The sequence below is a fragment of the Schistocerca serialis genome, chromosome 7 (assembly GCF_023864345.2).
Source record: "Schistocerca serialis cubense isolate TAMUIC-IGC-003099 chromosome 7, iqSchSeri2.2, whole genome shotgun sequence".
Classification (NCBI taxonomy): domain Eukaryota; kingdom Metazoa; phylum Arthropoda; class Insecta; order Orthoptera; family Acrididae; genus Schistocerca; species Schistocerca serialis.
Genome location: NC_064644.1, coordinates 384,243,184 through 384,260,638, shown reverse-complemented (window position 1 = coordinate 384,260,638; position 17,455 = coordinate 384,243,184). Strand labels below are relative to the sequence as shown.

At 44.2% G+C, this 17,455-nt stretch overlaps 1 protein-coding gene and 1 pseudogene across 1 annotated transcript in view; one reads left to right on the top strand and one right to left on the bottom strand.

The window, feature by feature from the left end:
• Positions 1-17,455, bottom strand: part of LOC126413116 (tetraspanin-2A) — a 316,413-nt gene that overhangs the window by 167,803 nt on the left and 131,155 nt on the right. The gene's annotated exons all lie outside the window — the stretch shown is intronic.
• On the top strand, positions 14,034-14,151 carry LOC126413402 (5S ribosomal RNA; annotated as a pseudogene).

Below are 17,455 nucleotides of genomic sequence, written 5' to 3'. Positions count from 1 at the left end.
GTAGGTACTGGGAGATGAAGGAGCTTGCACAGGATAGAGTAGCGTGAAGAGATGCATCAAACCAGTCTCAGGACTGAAGACCACAACAACAACAACAACTGGTAGAACGCAACCCGCACTTCCATACACGCCATTCTGGGATACAAGAGAACAACATTTTTGATTGTGGTTGCCGCATCACTCGCGAGTTGCAGGAACCAGTAGAAACAGCCGCCCAGATAGACGACGTGTTCTTTGACTTACGGAACGCATTTCATACAGTTCCGCAGTGCCGCCTATTGAACAAAATACCAGCGCACTTAGTATAGTGGCTGGAAGAGTTTCTAGAAAGCAGAACACAGCTTGTTAATCTAACGGAGAGAAATGCTCAGATGTAAAAGTAACTTTGGGCGTGCACTAGTGTAGTGTTATACCGGAAGTTCCATGACGCCCCTCGTGGGTGATGTTGCGTAGAGAGAAGTCGCGACAATAGAAAATAATAGCGAAATGTAGAGAATTGACGCTAGGCGCAGGGAATCGCAATTGACGCTTAAGATAAAGAAACGTATCGTACTGCAGATACATTAACTCTTAATTGTATCACACAATTGCAGAACAACCACTGAAAGCAGTTATTTTCACAAAATACCTAGGAGTATGCGTGCTAAGCTACCTTAAATGGAACGACTGCGTAAAATTAATCTCAGTTAAGGCAGATGCCAGACAGAGTCATTGGAAGAATCCTCAGGGAATTTAGTCTGTCAACAAAGGATGCAGCTTACAAAACATTCGTTCGATTAATACTTATTGCTCGTCAGTATGGGATTCGTACCGGTTAGCACTGGTAGAGAAAATAGGGAAGATCCAAAGAAGAGCGGCGCGTTTTGCTACAGGTGCATGTAGCAAGCGCGAAAGCGTCACCGAGATTATCAACCAACTCCACTGGTTGACTCTGCAAGAGAGGCGTTCTGCGTCACGCTGTGGTTTATTGATAACCTTCCGATAGCGTACCTTCTTAGAGGAGTGGGAAAAGATTGCTTCCTCCTACGTGTATAACGCGAAAAGACCGTGAAGGTAAAATCAGAGTGATTCTAACTCGTACGGAGTCTTACGAGCAGTCGTTCTTGTTACGGATAACTCGCGACTGGAAAAGGAAAACGGGAAGTGACAGTGGTGCACGAAATATATTCTGCCACACACAGAATGGTGTGCTGCGGAGTATAGATGTAGATGTAGATGTACCATTATACTCTTTAAATAAACAAATGGATAAATACTCACCAGTTTGAAGCAATGCTTGGAAGCATCGACGTGATAAACAGGTCTGAAGATCCGTGAGCATGCGACCAGACGGTAATAACACGTGGGATGTCCGCATTCCGAATTTTTTTCACTGCATAATGTCACAATAGTAACCGCTTTTCTATCGTCTCACGAAGGCCAGCATCACTAATATTCTGTGGTAAATCAAATCAACTACATTCTTGAAAGGTGGCTTTCCCTGCTGGGACACCCGCAGACTAGTATATACAGTACGTACTGAACACAACATTCCATGATTACATATCGGAGATCGTTCAAGGATATTTGCTGAGTACTTTGGTACAAAGGAACCATGGAGTACAGTGGCTCGTTGCAGAGAAATAATGTAATCATTGTTGGCACTACGGAGAACCACAGTTCTGAGAGCTATACGATTAATAATGTTTATCAGTGAACTGACCTGCAGATGGAACTGTAACATACCTTGAATACTTTTACTCAGTTCTTATGGGACAGTAAAACTACAATCAATATTCATTCTGCAGAAAGAAGGAAGTGATAATATTATTTAACCGTGGAAGTACCAGTTTTCTTCCTAATTTAATAGGTTACATTAAGAGTACGTAAGCATGAACACCTTTAAGCAAAATATATACAAACACACACACACACACACACACATATATATATATATATATATATATATATATATATAGTTTATTGTTAACCCTCGCAATACCAGTGGGAGGGGGTACTTTATGCCCAGCATCTGAAAATATTGCAGTCTAGTCAGTTACTGAAAATTAAACTCTATACTTATATATTGTTTTTACTGAATTATTCAACCTGATTTCATAAATGTTTTACATTTTTCAAATAAGCTTAAACCGAAATTTTAAATCCATATCTACCTCTACAGTTTGATACATACTCCGCAAGCCACCGTACTATGTGTGGCAGAGGGCACCCTGTGTCAAAACTAGTCGTTTCCTTTCCTGTTCCACTCGCAGATAGAGCGATGGAAGAACGACTGTCTGTATGCCTCCGAATGAGCCTTAATTTCTCGTGTCTTATCATTGCAGTCCCTATGCGAAATATATGTTGGCGGAACTAGGATCGTTCTGCAGTCAGCTTCAACGCCACTTCTCGGTAGTGATCTTCTAAATGGATGTCTTCTTCCCTCCAGGAATTCCCACTTGAGCTCCCGAAGCATATCCGCAACACATGCATGCTGATCGAACCTACCGGTAACAAATCTAGGGGTTCGCCTCTGAATTGCTTCCACGTCCTCTATCAGTCTGACCCGCTGCAGATCCCTAACACTCGAGCAGTAATCAAGAATAGTCGCACTAGCGTCCCATGTACGGTCTCCTTTACAGATGAACTACACTTTCCTAGAACTCACCCAATAATCCGGAGTCGAGCATTCGGGTTCTGTAGCACAATCTTCACATGTTAGTTCCATTTCATTGCGCCTAGATACTTAAAAGATGGGACTGTGTCAAGCAGGACACTACTAAAGCTGTATCCGAATATTGCGACTTTGTTTTTCCTACTCATCCGCATTAACTTACATTTTTCTGCCTTACGAGCCAGCTACCATTCATCACAGCAACTACAAATTTTGTCTAGGTCATCCTGTGTCAAGCTACAATCACTTGTCTTCGACATCTTCTTGTACACCACAGCATCATCAGCGAACATTCGCAGATAATTGCCTACCCTAAAATCTGCTAGATCATTTATGTACTTAGAAAATAGCAACGGTAGTATCACACTTCCCTGGGGCACTCCTAATGTTACCCCTCTCTCCGATGAACACTTACCTATGCGCATACAGTTCGCATTCCAACTTTGGTGCCCATCTTTTCAGTGTAACACAGGTATAGAATAAACGAAGAAATCAAATGAAATGTAATTACAATGTTGCCAACACATTTGTCGTGAGAGTAACCGTTTTGCTGCTCTTGAGATCTACAGGGTGAAAAGTATTTAAACCGACAAACTCTGGGAGGTTGTAGGGGACATCAAAACAAATATTTTTCCCTTATGTCATTTTTCCTATAGGGAATATTTAAACCGGTAGAGGAAGATTTTTCTGGCGGCAAATTAATTAAACCAACAAACACTTTTCCTTTTCTTTATGACTAAGAGACAACACATTAACACAACCCAATTTCAATTACAGTAGATTTTCTAAAATGCCTCCATTGACAGGTAAACAAAGGTCACAGCGTCGGATCGTGTTCTGTCTACAAGGGCAAAAACCCCAGGAGTATCCTGAATTGGCCTTCCTTCTACTATCCGGCCAACCTGATCCTCTTCTGATGCAACAGGAGATGCGTAAACAAGGTTGCGCATCTCTGTCACACAAAAAAGTCCAGAGGGGACGTATCTGGGGATCGTGCAGGCCATGGTACAGGACCCCCTCTGCCAATCCACGTTTCTGGAAACCGTCGGTCCAGGAATCGACGCACACGACTGAAATGTGCCGGCTCCACGTCATGTTGGAACCACATGCATTGTCTTGTACGGAGTGGGACGTCTTCCAGCAATTCTGGCAATTCTCTGTCGAGAAAATTGTAATAGTGCCTGCCATTTAATGGCCTAGGTAACAGATACGGCCCAATTAAACAGTCCCCAACAACACCGACCCACACATTAACGAAGAACCGCACTTGATGAGCGCTAGTAACTGTGGCATGTGGTTTATCCTCACTCTAAAGATGCGAATTGTTCATGTTGAAGACTCCATCACACCCGAACGTTGCTTCATCGGTAAACAACACAGAGGATGGAAATGTAGGATGCATTTCACACTGTTCCAGGTACCACTGCGAAAACTGTCCTCTGGGTGGATAATCAACTGGTTCCAGGTTGTGGACACGCTGTAAGTGAAATGGACGTAACAATTGCTCTCGAAGGACTGTTCTTACGTTCGTCTGATTCATCCCCATGTTACGTACAATTGCACGAGTGCTGATTGAAGGATCCCGCTCCACATGCTGCAAGACAGCTTCCTCAAATTGCAGCTTCTTACCGTGCGACGGCGTCCCTGTCCAGGTAATCTGCTAAATGACCCGGTCATACGCAGACGTTGGTACACAGCAGCAAAGGTCGCATGATGCGGGATACGGCGATTAGGATATTGTTGTTGATGAACCCGCTGTGCAGGTGTATCGCTCCATTAGAAAACAGAGAGAATGCACTACTACACTCGTGGACAGCAGTTGCCTATAACTGAAGAGCGTAATACGGCCTCCGCCGGTTTAAATACTACTCATAGTAAAAAATGATATTAGGGGAAAATATTTGTTTTGATGTCTCCTTTAACCTCCCAGAGTTTGTCGGTTTAAATACTTTTCACCCTGTATGTATCTGCCTAAGGAACGCATAAGCAGTTGAGATGGCAAAAATAAACAGGCCAACGGAGATATGGGTCTCTTGTACGAAAATACTCAGGTAGGTTCCCACAATCATCTTCGAAATTTAGTCGGTGTAGTTCAGATTCGACTTAAAGTTTATAAAAAGACACAACAGAAGTATATCGCAGGACTCTGGGAAAAAAGGCGTTGCAAGCGTGTAGAAAAAGATAAATGTCGTTCCCTTTTTCAGGAAAGGTAGTCGGACATACGCACTTGGCTATGGGCATGTATTTCTGTTGTAGCTTATACTTGAGGATTGTAGCCTTTAGGAGAACTTTAATCTCGTATGTCTTGCTCCCTTAGGAGCCACAAACGTCCCAAAATGTCTCCTTATTCGAGACGCTTTTAGCAACCCCAGTCGCTAGAAGGAAAAGCAGATCAATAAAATTGGAGAAATGAACATTTAGGAGAACTGAATGCATCTCCTCTTTAATTTGGTAATATAAGTCTGATAAATAGTTGTTCAGCTCTTCTCTTAGTGATGTGTAGAATTCCCACCAACCATCAAACGAAAGTGTGCAGTGTATCCTTGATTTTGCGGTTGTATACCCAAGCCCTGGACCAGAGAAGTTTTTCGGAGCTGTAGAAGCCTCTGTCTGCAGAAACTGTCAATATCAAGGTTACGGAAAAAGCAATCGAGGTGGAAACCACTAGAGAGAAGCTAGGGGCTTCGCCAGCGGTCAACGCTCACTTCCACTTCGTCGGCGTTTGAGGGCGGTCGCAAGTGCAGCAGGTCAGCACAGGTGAGCTTTGGTCAAACGTTAGGCTTTGGTACGTCTCCTCTGTGTAGATTTCTGAGTGCTGCGTAAGTGTTGGATGTAGCTTAGAAATTGTGATTATCGATTTCATAAAGATTCCGATGTAATTACGTAAACAGATATAGTTTTATTTCACATTACCACGTAGATGAAGGTCAGTCTGATTACGTTGTAATACCAGTAAATGTTTCCGAACTGCTTTTATTTATTATTAAATACATTTAGGAGTATTTTTATTGGTGATTTCAGATAGATAACAATTTAATTAAGTGAATTTATGCTACTTTTTTGTGTACTGAACTGTATAGACTTGTTAGTATGCAAGTTCACTTTTCGTAACGCCTCTGTGTGCATTACTTTCTGTTTTGCATGCGTCCCTGTTATTCATTAGGTATTATACTTGATTAAGACGTACAACAGATTATCACATATCACTTTTCAGTCCACGTCTTAAATGTGCGTTCAGTTAGTGTGATAAATACGAATAGATCTTATGCTATAGCCTTTTTTTTACCTTTTTTCCAAATATATTTAAATTCATGTTTTATTCCGTGTTTAAAGAAACTATGAATCCTGTTGAAAATGTGAGAACACGCGCAACCAACGATAACATACCACTTACTACTGGAACGGAGCGTTGCGATCTCTGAAAAACGGAGAGGGCTTGCTCCTCGTAGGTTTTTATATTATCAGAAAAAGATCTATAATGATTTGGGACTAAAACGGTCTTAGTGTTTGAAGAGCTACAGAACGCAATTGCCAGAATATTTTATTGTTGGTGGACATCTTGGTATATTAGTAATTGACAGTATTATCCGATTATGGCCGAGTATTTCACTATGAGTCTGAGCACTATGGGACTTAACATCTGAGGTCATCAGTCCCCTAGAACTTAGAACTACTTAAACCTAACTAACCTAAGGACATAACACACATCCATGCCCGAGGCAGTATTCGAACCTCTGACCTTAGCGGTCACACGGTTCCAGACTGAAGCGGCTAGAACCGCTCGGCCACACCGGTCGGCTATTTAACTATGATTGTAATTAAAAATTATTGTGGGTTGTTACGACTGACATTAAGAAAATACGATATTAAGTTACAGGCATATGACCATTGTTTTTCTTACATTTTTCCGAATCTCAGTTCCGATGTTTGAAGATTTAGTTCTATGGAAGTTCTGGCGATGTATGAAGGATTACAGGTTAAACAGAGCTTGCATCTCGGTGTCTACCCTCTGAGAAAATCATTTGACTAAGTAATATCATTTCATAGGCGTAACTAACAAGTAGCTCATTCATTCCACACGCAGAGCAATGCAATAGCAATAATGCAGACTCAGAACTGGAAAGTGAACGCTTTTGATAATGTTATGTGATTAGCGCATTTCATCTCTGATGCAGCACAGGTGGATTTGAATGGACAGAACGAAGTTAAATTAGTATTTCATCCCAGTTGAATAACATATGCGTCAGGGTATATAAACTGTTATTGTAGATACGCAATAATCTTCACTTTCATTTTAATGACTGATGCTGTGTTCTATTTCGTCTGAATGTGTATAACGTCACTGAATTTATTTCTGGTATATTGTTTCACAAATTCAACGTATGGAACTGCAGTTCCCTGTGCAGTAAATACGAGGGTTTCCCAGAAAGTAATGCACCGCACTTTTTTCTTCAACAACTCTTTATTGAACATAATGAGAATTATACAGACGAAAGAATGGTGTTTTATCTACACACCCTGTTTTTCCACGTAATCTCCATTCCGTCCTATGGCCTTCCTCCAGTGCGAAACAAGGGCGTGTATGCTCCGTCGGTACCAGTCCTTGTCCCGGTGCTTGACTGTGTGAATCACCTCCTCAACGTCCTCAATATGACCTCCACGAATGGTATCCTTTAATGGCCCAAACGAATGGAACTCCGAGGGTGGTAGGTCATGGCTGTAGGGTGGATGGGGTAACACTGTCCAATCCTGTTTAGCGATGTGTTCAGACGTTCTCAGACTTGTGTGGAGCCGAACGTTTTCGTATTGCAGCAAAATATCTCCTGGGTTGCTGTGGCAGTGAACTCGCCAGAAGCGCGTCTTTTGTTTATGTGTTGACACAGACTTCTGAATTAATGGTACTGCCTCTTGACATCACATCAACGAGAATTATACCTTCACACTCCCAGAATACGGTGATCCTGACGTTACAGGCGGATGCAGTTGCTTTGAATTATTTCTTCCGCGGGGAGTGGCAATGGCGCCATTTCATCGACTGTCGTTTTGTTTAGGGATCAAAATGGTGAACCCAGGTTTCATCAACTGTCACATTACAGGACAAGAAAGACTCCCCCTCAGCTTCAAAACGTTGCTACAAATGAAGACAAATGTTTTCTCTGTGAGTTTGCGGGACCCGTCTAGCACACTTTTGAATATCCAATAGCGCGGATAACTGCATCCACACTCCCTTTGCTCACTGGCAGATGCAGTGCCAACTGTCGAGTCGTAATGCATCCGTCCTCGCGAATCACAACATCAGCTCGATGTCAGATATGACAGCCGTGGATGGTATCTGTGACCGCTGCAAATCGTGGAGCTCCGCCGAACTGATTTCTGATAACCTCACCCTCCGTGCCCAGTGACTAACCGTACTTCTGTCGACAACTGATGCTCCATAGACTTCGCACAAGCGTTTGTGAATATTCTCATAGTTTCTTTCTCTGCAGTGAGAAATTCGATAACAGCACGTTACGTGTGAAGTGCATCACCTACAGACACCATTTCGAAACTGTCCTGCAGCTGCGCTGTCTGTCGGAAGCGACGGGAACTTGGTGCGCTCACTCGGGAAACTTCACATAATACATACGTAACGTTTAGCCTTGGTTTCAGGTAAGAAAAAAAAAAATGCGGTGCGCTACTTTCTGGGCAACCCTCGTATGATAAAACCTCATTATTTTTATAATCACCTTCCCCATAAGAAGAAGATAAAAATGAAGTAGCTCTCTTACCATTTCTGCTTCTCAGTACGACCATCTCTATGATTTTAAAGTGTCCTCTTCTATAAAATGGCAGCTCTGTCTGCGATTTTGTTAGTCCTCTTACGTAAAATGGCGACACTTGCTCTTGTTTCAGACACCGTAGTTCTCTAATGAGATGCAATGCATTGACGAAGCTAAATTTTTTTGGTTGAATACTTGGTTCATTTAACCTCTTTGATGATGTACTGAATCAGAGTTGTGATTATATGTTCTTTTCTTACAGAAACCTAGTATAGCCACTGAGCGGTTAAGGTGTTTGAGAGATCATCTCGAATGGTGTAGCCTGTGGAAGTGCTGAATTTTAAAGTTTCAGCAGATGAAAAACTACTGTGGACCTTCGGAGACAGTGTATTAATCGTTTCGTTCTTTACTGGGCACAAGAGAATACAGAATACACATTCAGCAGCACATAAACAGGGCGGCGTTCCCTGGCACCACGGAGACAGCTTTCAGCGTCGCAGAAATAGCAGTGAAAGGGCCGCGCGAGCACCGCTAGGCACCGCCCACACCTCGGCCCGGTCCTCAGTCCCAAACCATCCGGACCAGCCTCCCCCACTAATTAGTCCTGCTTCTCTTTACTAATTTGCTCGTTAATTTCACGCGAGGCAAGAGCGGCCCGCCCGGCCTCGCCTGGGAAATCCAGTCTCGGGAACTAAAGGGTGGGGGTGGTAGTGGGTGGGGTAGGGGAGGGGAGGGTGGATGAGAGTGGTAGGGGGAGGGGCGGAAGGGGTGGCGTTCCAGCAGCGCCTAGAAGCTGAAATTATCTCGCGGAAACACTTGAGTCTCTGCAAATAAACAAGGCTAGCCCGGTACTGCGTGGCGAAGCCGAGTGGCAACGCAACCCTCTACTGTAATGCCCCTGCGCGATACAGCGAGACCTCAGTACGAGCTCCACCCCCTTTCCCCACCACTACCCTGTATACGGCGCGCGCCCTTTTCGCACGGTGCACGACTGCGGACGACGAAGGCCTTCTCGTTATTTTAATTTAATACGTACCGTGGTGCATTGGTGTGGTGCAGCGAGAGGGAGCGGAAGCAAAAACGGGGAGCAAGTGGGAAAGAAAGAGTCTGATGGGAGCGACAGTGGACGGACGAGAAAGAGAGAGAGGCGGTGGGTTGAAAACCGAAATGGGAAGTGGGTTATCCGTGTAACACGGGGAGAGCGGAGTGAATTCAGATGGCGTGTCAGCCGAACAGGGAGCGTTGCCGGCGCACAGCATCCGGCGAGGTATGAATCGACTGACGTTTACATTCTGTAGTCGGGTCATTACATTACACAAGTCCCGTCGAAAGCCGTGAAAGGCAACCACAGGCATGAAAGCAAAAGGATTTGCTTGTGTGTTTGCAGACAACAAGTGAGTCTGTGTGTCGGCGAGTGGGCGGCAGTCGCAGCTGAGGTTAACAACGGCTCTGTGAAAGCTGAAGCGGCGGTGCGCGTACCTGGGAGGCAGGAACGCACTGCGCGTCGCTATTCAGACGTGTGTTCACAGCCGTCGTCGTTGCGAGGCAAAGAGGCTCAGTGAAAACAGCACGTGCAGATTCATCGTGTTTTCGTCCTGGGTTTTCAGAATAACATATGCTCTGAAAAGTTCTGGTACAAGAAACAGATAGAGCCGAATTATTTTCTATGTGCTTAAAATTTCACTACGTTATATAAAACTGGGAAACTAACGAAATAAACAAATATGTTTCATTTTCCTAAAGACGTACTTTATTGGCATTTGGCTTAAACCACTCACCTTGCTTATTCTTACATTTGTTTTTTTTTTTCCTTTATTGAATTTCGATCCCCCCGAAGGGGGCGGGCTGGCTGCAGCGTAGTATGCCGCTCTTCAGCCTATAGACTTTGTTTTAAAAAGATGAAGAGAATAAATAATAAAAATAGGCGATAAAAGCGGAGACTTAAATAGTAACATGGTGAAAAAATAGTGGAACTTAAAACATAGAACAAAGGAATAATGATCCTAATAAAGTACATATGAAGCAGACAGGTATACCAATAGACAGACAATTAAAAACACACAGCGACAGTCTGGTTTCTGTTCGCAAAAGACATAAAATTCACACCCAGCGACAGCATGGTTTCTGTTTGCAACACTAGAAAGACGAACAACACTGAATGTTCACTGTAACACTGCACTAAAATGTTGGCAAATGTGACATACCACAGCTGAGAGCAGGTTGGGGGGAACTGGACAGATGATGTGAAAATAAAAAAGGAGGGAAGGAGAGGAAAAGCGAAGAGGGAAGGGGGGAAAGGAGCCAATGGAGGATGAGGACCCATAAGAGGGGTTGTGGGTGCTGGACAGATGCAACAGGAAGTGGGGAAGGCAGAGGAGGGGAATACAAAAGGACTCGGCGGGTGGGGGGGGGGGAGAAGGGAGGTAGGGAGAGGTTTGGCAGGGAGGAAACAGTATGGAAGGGGGGGGGGGAGAGGGAGCCCAGGGAATGGAGGGGGTGTGAGGATCAGAGTTGATAGGAGGGATAGATGGAGGGAGAGAGGGCATTATCTGGGAGGGGTAGTTGATGGAAGCCACCTTGGGAAAGGAGATGAAGGGTGTAGAGATGGAGGGTAGGGGGTACACAACAGTGAAGGTGTGGCAGGGGGCGGGTACGGGAGAGGAGAGGAGCAACCAGGGGTGAGGGGGATCAAAGCAGTGGGAGGTATAGAGTATGCGGATATGTTCGAGGAATAGGAGCAGATTGGGGAAAGGAATGAGGTCATAGAGGATCTGCATGGGGGACGGGAGGCATATACAGAAGGCGAGGCGGAGTGCATGATGCTCAAGGTTCTGGAGGGACTCATAGAATTTGGGGGGAGGGGGGGAGCAGATATCCAGGCAGGGCTGGCATAACAGAGGATGGTACGGAATAAGGATTTGTAGGTGTGGAGGGCGGTAGAGGGGTGCAAACCCCAAAGTCCGGCCAGAGATGAATTTGAGGAGTCAGAGGAGGTTGTGGGCTTTGGATTGGATGGAGCAGAGATGAGGGATCCAGGTGAGATGACGGTCAATGGTAAGGCCAAGGTGGGTGAGGGTGGGGGATTATTCTTACATATAATCTACTGGTTTTAATAGATCGTTACGACTGGAATATTTGTAGTAACAGTTCTGTCTTTCAGTGCAGTTACACGTATATTGAAACTGTTCAGAATATAAACGTCTTTGAGTGTACATGAAAAGCCACAACCGAATACATTTCTCTTTTTTTTATGAGGTTACCGGATTCTGTTTATTTTAGACCCTCTTCAGAACTCACACCGTGATGGTAGACGGTGGCTGCGAACGGAGCAGGTGCTACGAACATTAACTGCGCAAAGTCTCTTGCACTTCTGACTGTTTATGTTCTTTTTTAAATAGTAAAAAACCGCTGTGATACAAGAGATATGTTCTCAAAAATAGCTTAAACGCATTTAGTTAGGGCTCCTTAGTGTCCGCCAAACCAGGATCGTCAGCTTACAGCCATGTAAACATACGAGGGGCGCTTCAAAAGTCTGTGCAAAGACCGAGAGATGGCACCACCAGTAAGTATCGAGGTCATGCTTAGTTAGTAGCATCTTTGGAAAGAACTGAAGCCAAGTTTCAGCCATATTGGTCTATTTCTTGGTATTTGGCATTCATGTGAATCAAGGAAGTCGAGCGATTGTCAAAAAATGTAAAAAGACGAATTTCGTGTGGTGATTAAACATTACTTTATGAAAGGCAAAACGCCTCAGGAGACTAAAGAGAAGCTTGATAAACATTACGGTGACTCTGCACCTTCGATTAGAACAGTTTATAAGTGGTTTCTAAATTTTCGGTGTCGCCATACAGGCCCAAGTGATGCTGAACATTCTGGACGCCCAGTGGAGGTTACGGCTCCAGAAATCATTGATAAAATTCATAATATGGTTCAAAACTGGTTCAAATGGCTCTGCGCACTATGGGACTTAACACCTGAGGTCATCAGTCCCCTAGAACTTAGAACTACTTAAACGCAACTAACCTAAGGACAACATACACACTCATGCCCGAGGCAGGATTCGAACCTGCGACCGTAGCGGTCGTGCGGTTCCAGATTGTAGCGCCCAGAACCGCTCGGCCACTTCGGTCGGCCATGATATGGTGGTGGACGACAGAAGAGTGAAGGTACGTGAGGTTGCTAGTGCTGTGGGCATCTCGAATGAACGGGTACATATTATTTTGCATAAACATTTGAACATGAGAAAGTTATCCTCAAGATGGGTTCCGCGACTGCTCACGCTTGACCAAAAACGGAATAGTGTGAAGTGTTGCAAGGGTGGTTTGCAGCTGTTCAGGAAGAATCTGTAGGACTTTAAGCGTCGTTTCGTCACTCTGCATCAAACATGGATACATTACTATACTCCTGAGACCAAAGAAGAATCTAAACAATGGGTTACCAAGGGAAAATCTGCAACAAAAAAGGGGAAGACCAGTTGCTCGGCCAGAAAGGTTATGGCGACTGTCTTTAGAGATTCGCAAGGGAAAATCCTCATCGACTATCTGGAAACTACAACTATTACAAGTGCATATTATTCATCGTTATTGGACCGTTTGAAAACCGAGCTACAAGAAAAATGCCGCCGATTGGACCACAAAAACTTCATTTTCCATCACGACAATGCACCAGCACACACCTCAGCTGTTGTGGTCACCAAATTAGTGGAAATAGGATTCCAACTCGTTTCACATCCCCCCCTGTTCTCCAGACTTTGCTCCCTTGGTCTCCTGTTTCTCCCTAATTTGAAGAAATGCTTGGCGGGACAACGATTTCATAAAAACACGGAGGTGATTGCAGCAACTGATAGCTATTTTGCAGACTTGGACATTTCAACTTGAAGGAAGCTCCATAAACAGAGAACTGCAGAGCGAGCTGGAATTCCAGAGTCACACAACAGTGTTGAAAATGCCCTTAACAGGAAAAGGTGCTGCCGAAGTCATAAAACCTGGAGTGTGTAGCAACAGAAGTAAGTAATTTGGTGGGACAAACCTTGTTTTAAAATATTTCTAACTTCTATCCCAGATTACGTCTAACGTACGCCCTCCAGAGCCTACGATGCGGACTGCTTGCTGCCAAGATCGAAATACGGAGGTGGTTCAGTAATAATTTCAGTAATAATTTCGTGGTTTTCCATGGACCTCATGGTCGCACTATAAGGCCACATTACTGTTAAGAATTATGTAACCATTTTGGCTGCCCAAGTCCATCCCACGTACAATAATTGTGCGCCAAAGATTATGTGTTCTAAGACGACAGCTCGCATCGTGCAGGACTGGTTCTTTACTCGAGGATAAATTTTTGCATCATGTCTTGTCACCATACTCACTAGATCTAATATTATTGCGCGTTTGTGCTCTTCAGAGAGAAGGGTGCTTGATCGATATCCACTCCTATCATCACTACTAATTCGCCACTGTTTTGCAGGAAGAATAGCATAAGATTCCCTGAAAACCCTTCTCGATCTCTATTTACTCATTCGGAGACATCTGAAAGCCGTTTTGAATATCAACGATTTTCCTGTGCTGTATTAGGGATGGTAATGTGACACGTTTTTGTTGTTTCCATATTCTTATCTACTCCTTGCCAACGGTCTTGCCGCAGTGGTAACACCGGTTCCCGTTAGATCACCGAAGTTAAGCTCTGTTGAACTGGGCTAGCACTTGGATGGGTGACCATCCGGTCTGCCGAGCGCTGTTGGCAAACGAGGCGCACTCCCTTGTTTGACAAATTGTGGAGCTACTTGATTGCGAAGTAGCGGCTCCGGTCTAGTAAACTAAAATACGGCTGGGAGAGCGATGTGCTGACCACATGTCCCTCAATATCTGCATTCAGGTACGCCTATGGGCTGAGGATAGCACGGCGGCCGGTAGGTACCGTTGGGTCTTTTTTCTGTACAAACATTAATACGGTACTGCCAATTGGAGGAATTATGAGGTGATACACGTCTTTATGGCAAATAACTAACTAAACATAGCTAATCCTGATGTACCAATCATTAATAGGCCAATCACACATAATAACTATAAACTACGACAACAGCTAGTCAACTCACTAAATTATCACCCGCTTTTACCTTCTTCCCATAAAATATGGCATCGACAACGCATTTAATTAAATCAACAGGAATGTTGGAAAGGAGAGCGGGAAAGCTGCCTCGACAGTTGACGCGGTGAAAAAATGATTCAAATGGCTCTAAGCACTATGCGACTTAACTTCTGAGGTCACAGTCGCCTAGAACTTAGAACTAATTAAACCTAACTAACCTAAGGACATCACACACATCCATGCCCGAGGCAGGATTCGAACCTGCGACCGTAGCGGTAGCTCGGTTCCAGACTGTAGCGCCTAGAACCGCACGGCCACTCCGGCTGACGCGGTGAAAATGACGCCAATTTTGGCCGTTAGGTGAAGGGATATTAAGAGCACCGATTGCTTGGTGGCACGGGTATACATCGCAAGGTGCCTCCATGTCTTGATGACTGTGGAAGGTGCTCACCCTTGGTTTGGACAAGGTAGGATTAGGGGATACGTCCTTTCAGGTAACCCACACTGAGTTACTATCCAGAGCCATGTGGTGCAGGACCAGCTCATTGGAAAAATTTGAAGGGAAAAGTTATAAAACCGGTAGCGTCTCCTCCTTATTAACAACCGAGATTAGTTATTCAGTCGTTGTCAGTATGGGTGTGTCACCACGGCAGCTCCAACATGTGACCAGCTCTTCATGGGGTGAGTCCTCTGGTCACTATTCTCCATCGCTGCACGCCCCATCATTTCCACTCTGGTTATTCCTTTGATACAGTGATATGTGGGATAAATAACTACAGTAGAGAAATGTGCTATATTTAGGCTATTAGTGGTGGAGTTATGAACGTGAAGAAGACATCAGGTCGTAAATTATGTAATGTTTGTGGGAAGAAAAATGAACTAACACACGGAGGTGAGTACATATTCAGGCACCAACGATCACAATATGTCTACTTACACGCCAAACGCACTGTATATTTCGTGCGTGATCTTCAGTGTATGTTTCAACAAATTACCTTCCTTTAGGAATGTGAAATGAACTCAACGACTGTGATATTTTCAATAGTGATGGAGCACAGCAATCAGTCGTCCTTTTCTTTCAGTCCTTGTTGTTGTTGTTGTTGTTGTTGTGGTCTTTAGTCCAGAGACTGGTCTGATGCAGCTGTCCATGCTACTACATCCTGTGCAAGCTTCTTCATCTACCAGTACCTACTGCAACCTACATCCTTCTGAATCTGTTTAGTGTATTCATCTCTTGGTTTCCCTCTACGATTTTTACCCTCCACGTTGCCCTCCAGTACTAAATTGGTGATCCCTTGATGCCTCAGAATATGTCCTACCAACCGAACCTTTCTTCTAGTCAACTTGTGCCACAAATTTCTCTTCTGTCCAATTCTATTCAGTACCTCCTCATTAGTTATGTCATCTACCCATCTAATCTTCAGCATCCTTCTGTGGCGCCACATTTCGAAAGCTTCTATTCTCTTCTTGTCTAAACTATTTATCGTCAGTCCTTATGAAAGCAAATCTAGATTTCGGCTAGTGCCTAGCCATTATCAGCGCACTATCTCGTAGTTTCAATACATGTCCAAGTACGTCAGACCTAATAAATCATTTTTACTTGTTTTACTCCAATAAACACATTTTTATTGTGCTGAGCGAAGGCAGCAGTGAGGAGATATCGTATCAAATGTAAAAAATACGGCGAATAAAAATCCACTTTCAAAAAATTACTAGATTATAACCTCTGCAAGGGATAAATCATATAATCATCCTGGTTCACATTCACGGCAACATCTCTCTGGAAGACTATCTGCCCTACCCCCTGCCACGTCCTCCTCCCTCAGCAACCGCCACCTAGTCGACTCTACATTCCCGCCGTGCTACACATGATTGTTATTGTGAAGATTGAAATATTCCCATGGTGCTCATCTTTACTTCTTTCCCCCTTTAATCTTATTTGCGATCTAAGACGAGCCCATTGCAATGCTCGTACATCATGAATCATAATGACACATCATGATACTATTATGTACATTCTAAGACCAACAAAAAAGACTCACAAGAAGGAATAATCCAGGTGGGATGGAAGTTGGTAGATGTGATGTACATGTACAGACAAAACAATTGACATAATTTCAGAAAAATTTGATGTTTCGTTCGAGGCAAAGACTTTATACCAACTGAGCAGAACTGCAGCGCATTGTTCGAAACTCGGCTTGGCATTGATTGATAGAGTTGTCGGTTGCCAGGGTCCGTCCAATTGCAGCGTTAGATCGTCAAAATCCCGAGACAATTGGAGAGCTCTGCCTATAACGCTCCAGAATTCCTCCATTGGGAAGGGATCCGGCGATCTGGATGGCCAAGAGGGGGTTTGGCAGTCACGAAGACAAGCAGTAGAAATTCTTGCCATGTGCGAGTGAGCATTATCTTGCTAAAATGTAAGCCCAGAATAGAAAGTCATTAAGGGAAACAAAACTGGGCACAGAATAACGTTGATGCACCGTGTGTTGTAACGGTGCAGTGGATGAGAACCAAAGGGGTTGTGCCATGGGAGACTCGGCACCCCAGACCACCAATCCTGGCTTTCGGGTTGCATGACCGATGACAGTTAGCTTGGTATCCCACCATTGCTCGGGGCATCTCCACACGCATCTGCACTGGTCATCGGAGTGCAGCTAGGAGTGGGACTCATTACTGGAGGCAGTTCTGATCCAGTCAATGAGATTCCAAGCAGAGGTCCTGACAGGGCTCCGTTTAACATTATTTATTTGCGATCAGAGTAATTGCTACACCGAAGGCTAAGTCTAAACATTAGAAAAAGCAAAAGATGCAAATGGTCGCATGACAGAAGTCAGTGTTTGAGTCCAGTGGGTAAGAGCTGACAGAAATAGCAGTCGATAGCAGCACTGTAAAGTGTGAATTTTGAGAGCAGCGCTTCAAGTCTTGTTGTAGCTTACCCGAGGCGACACGCAGTTAG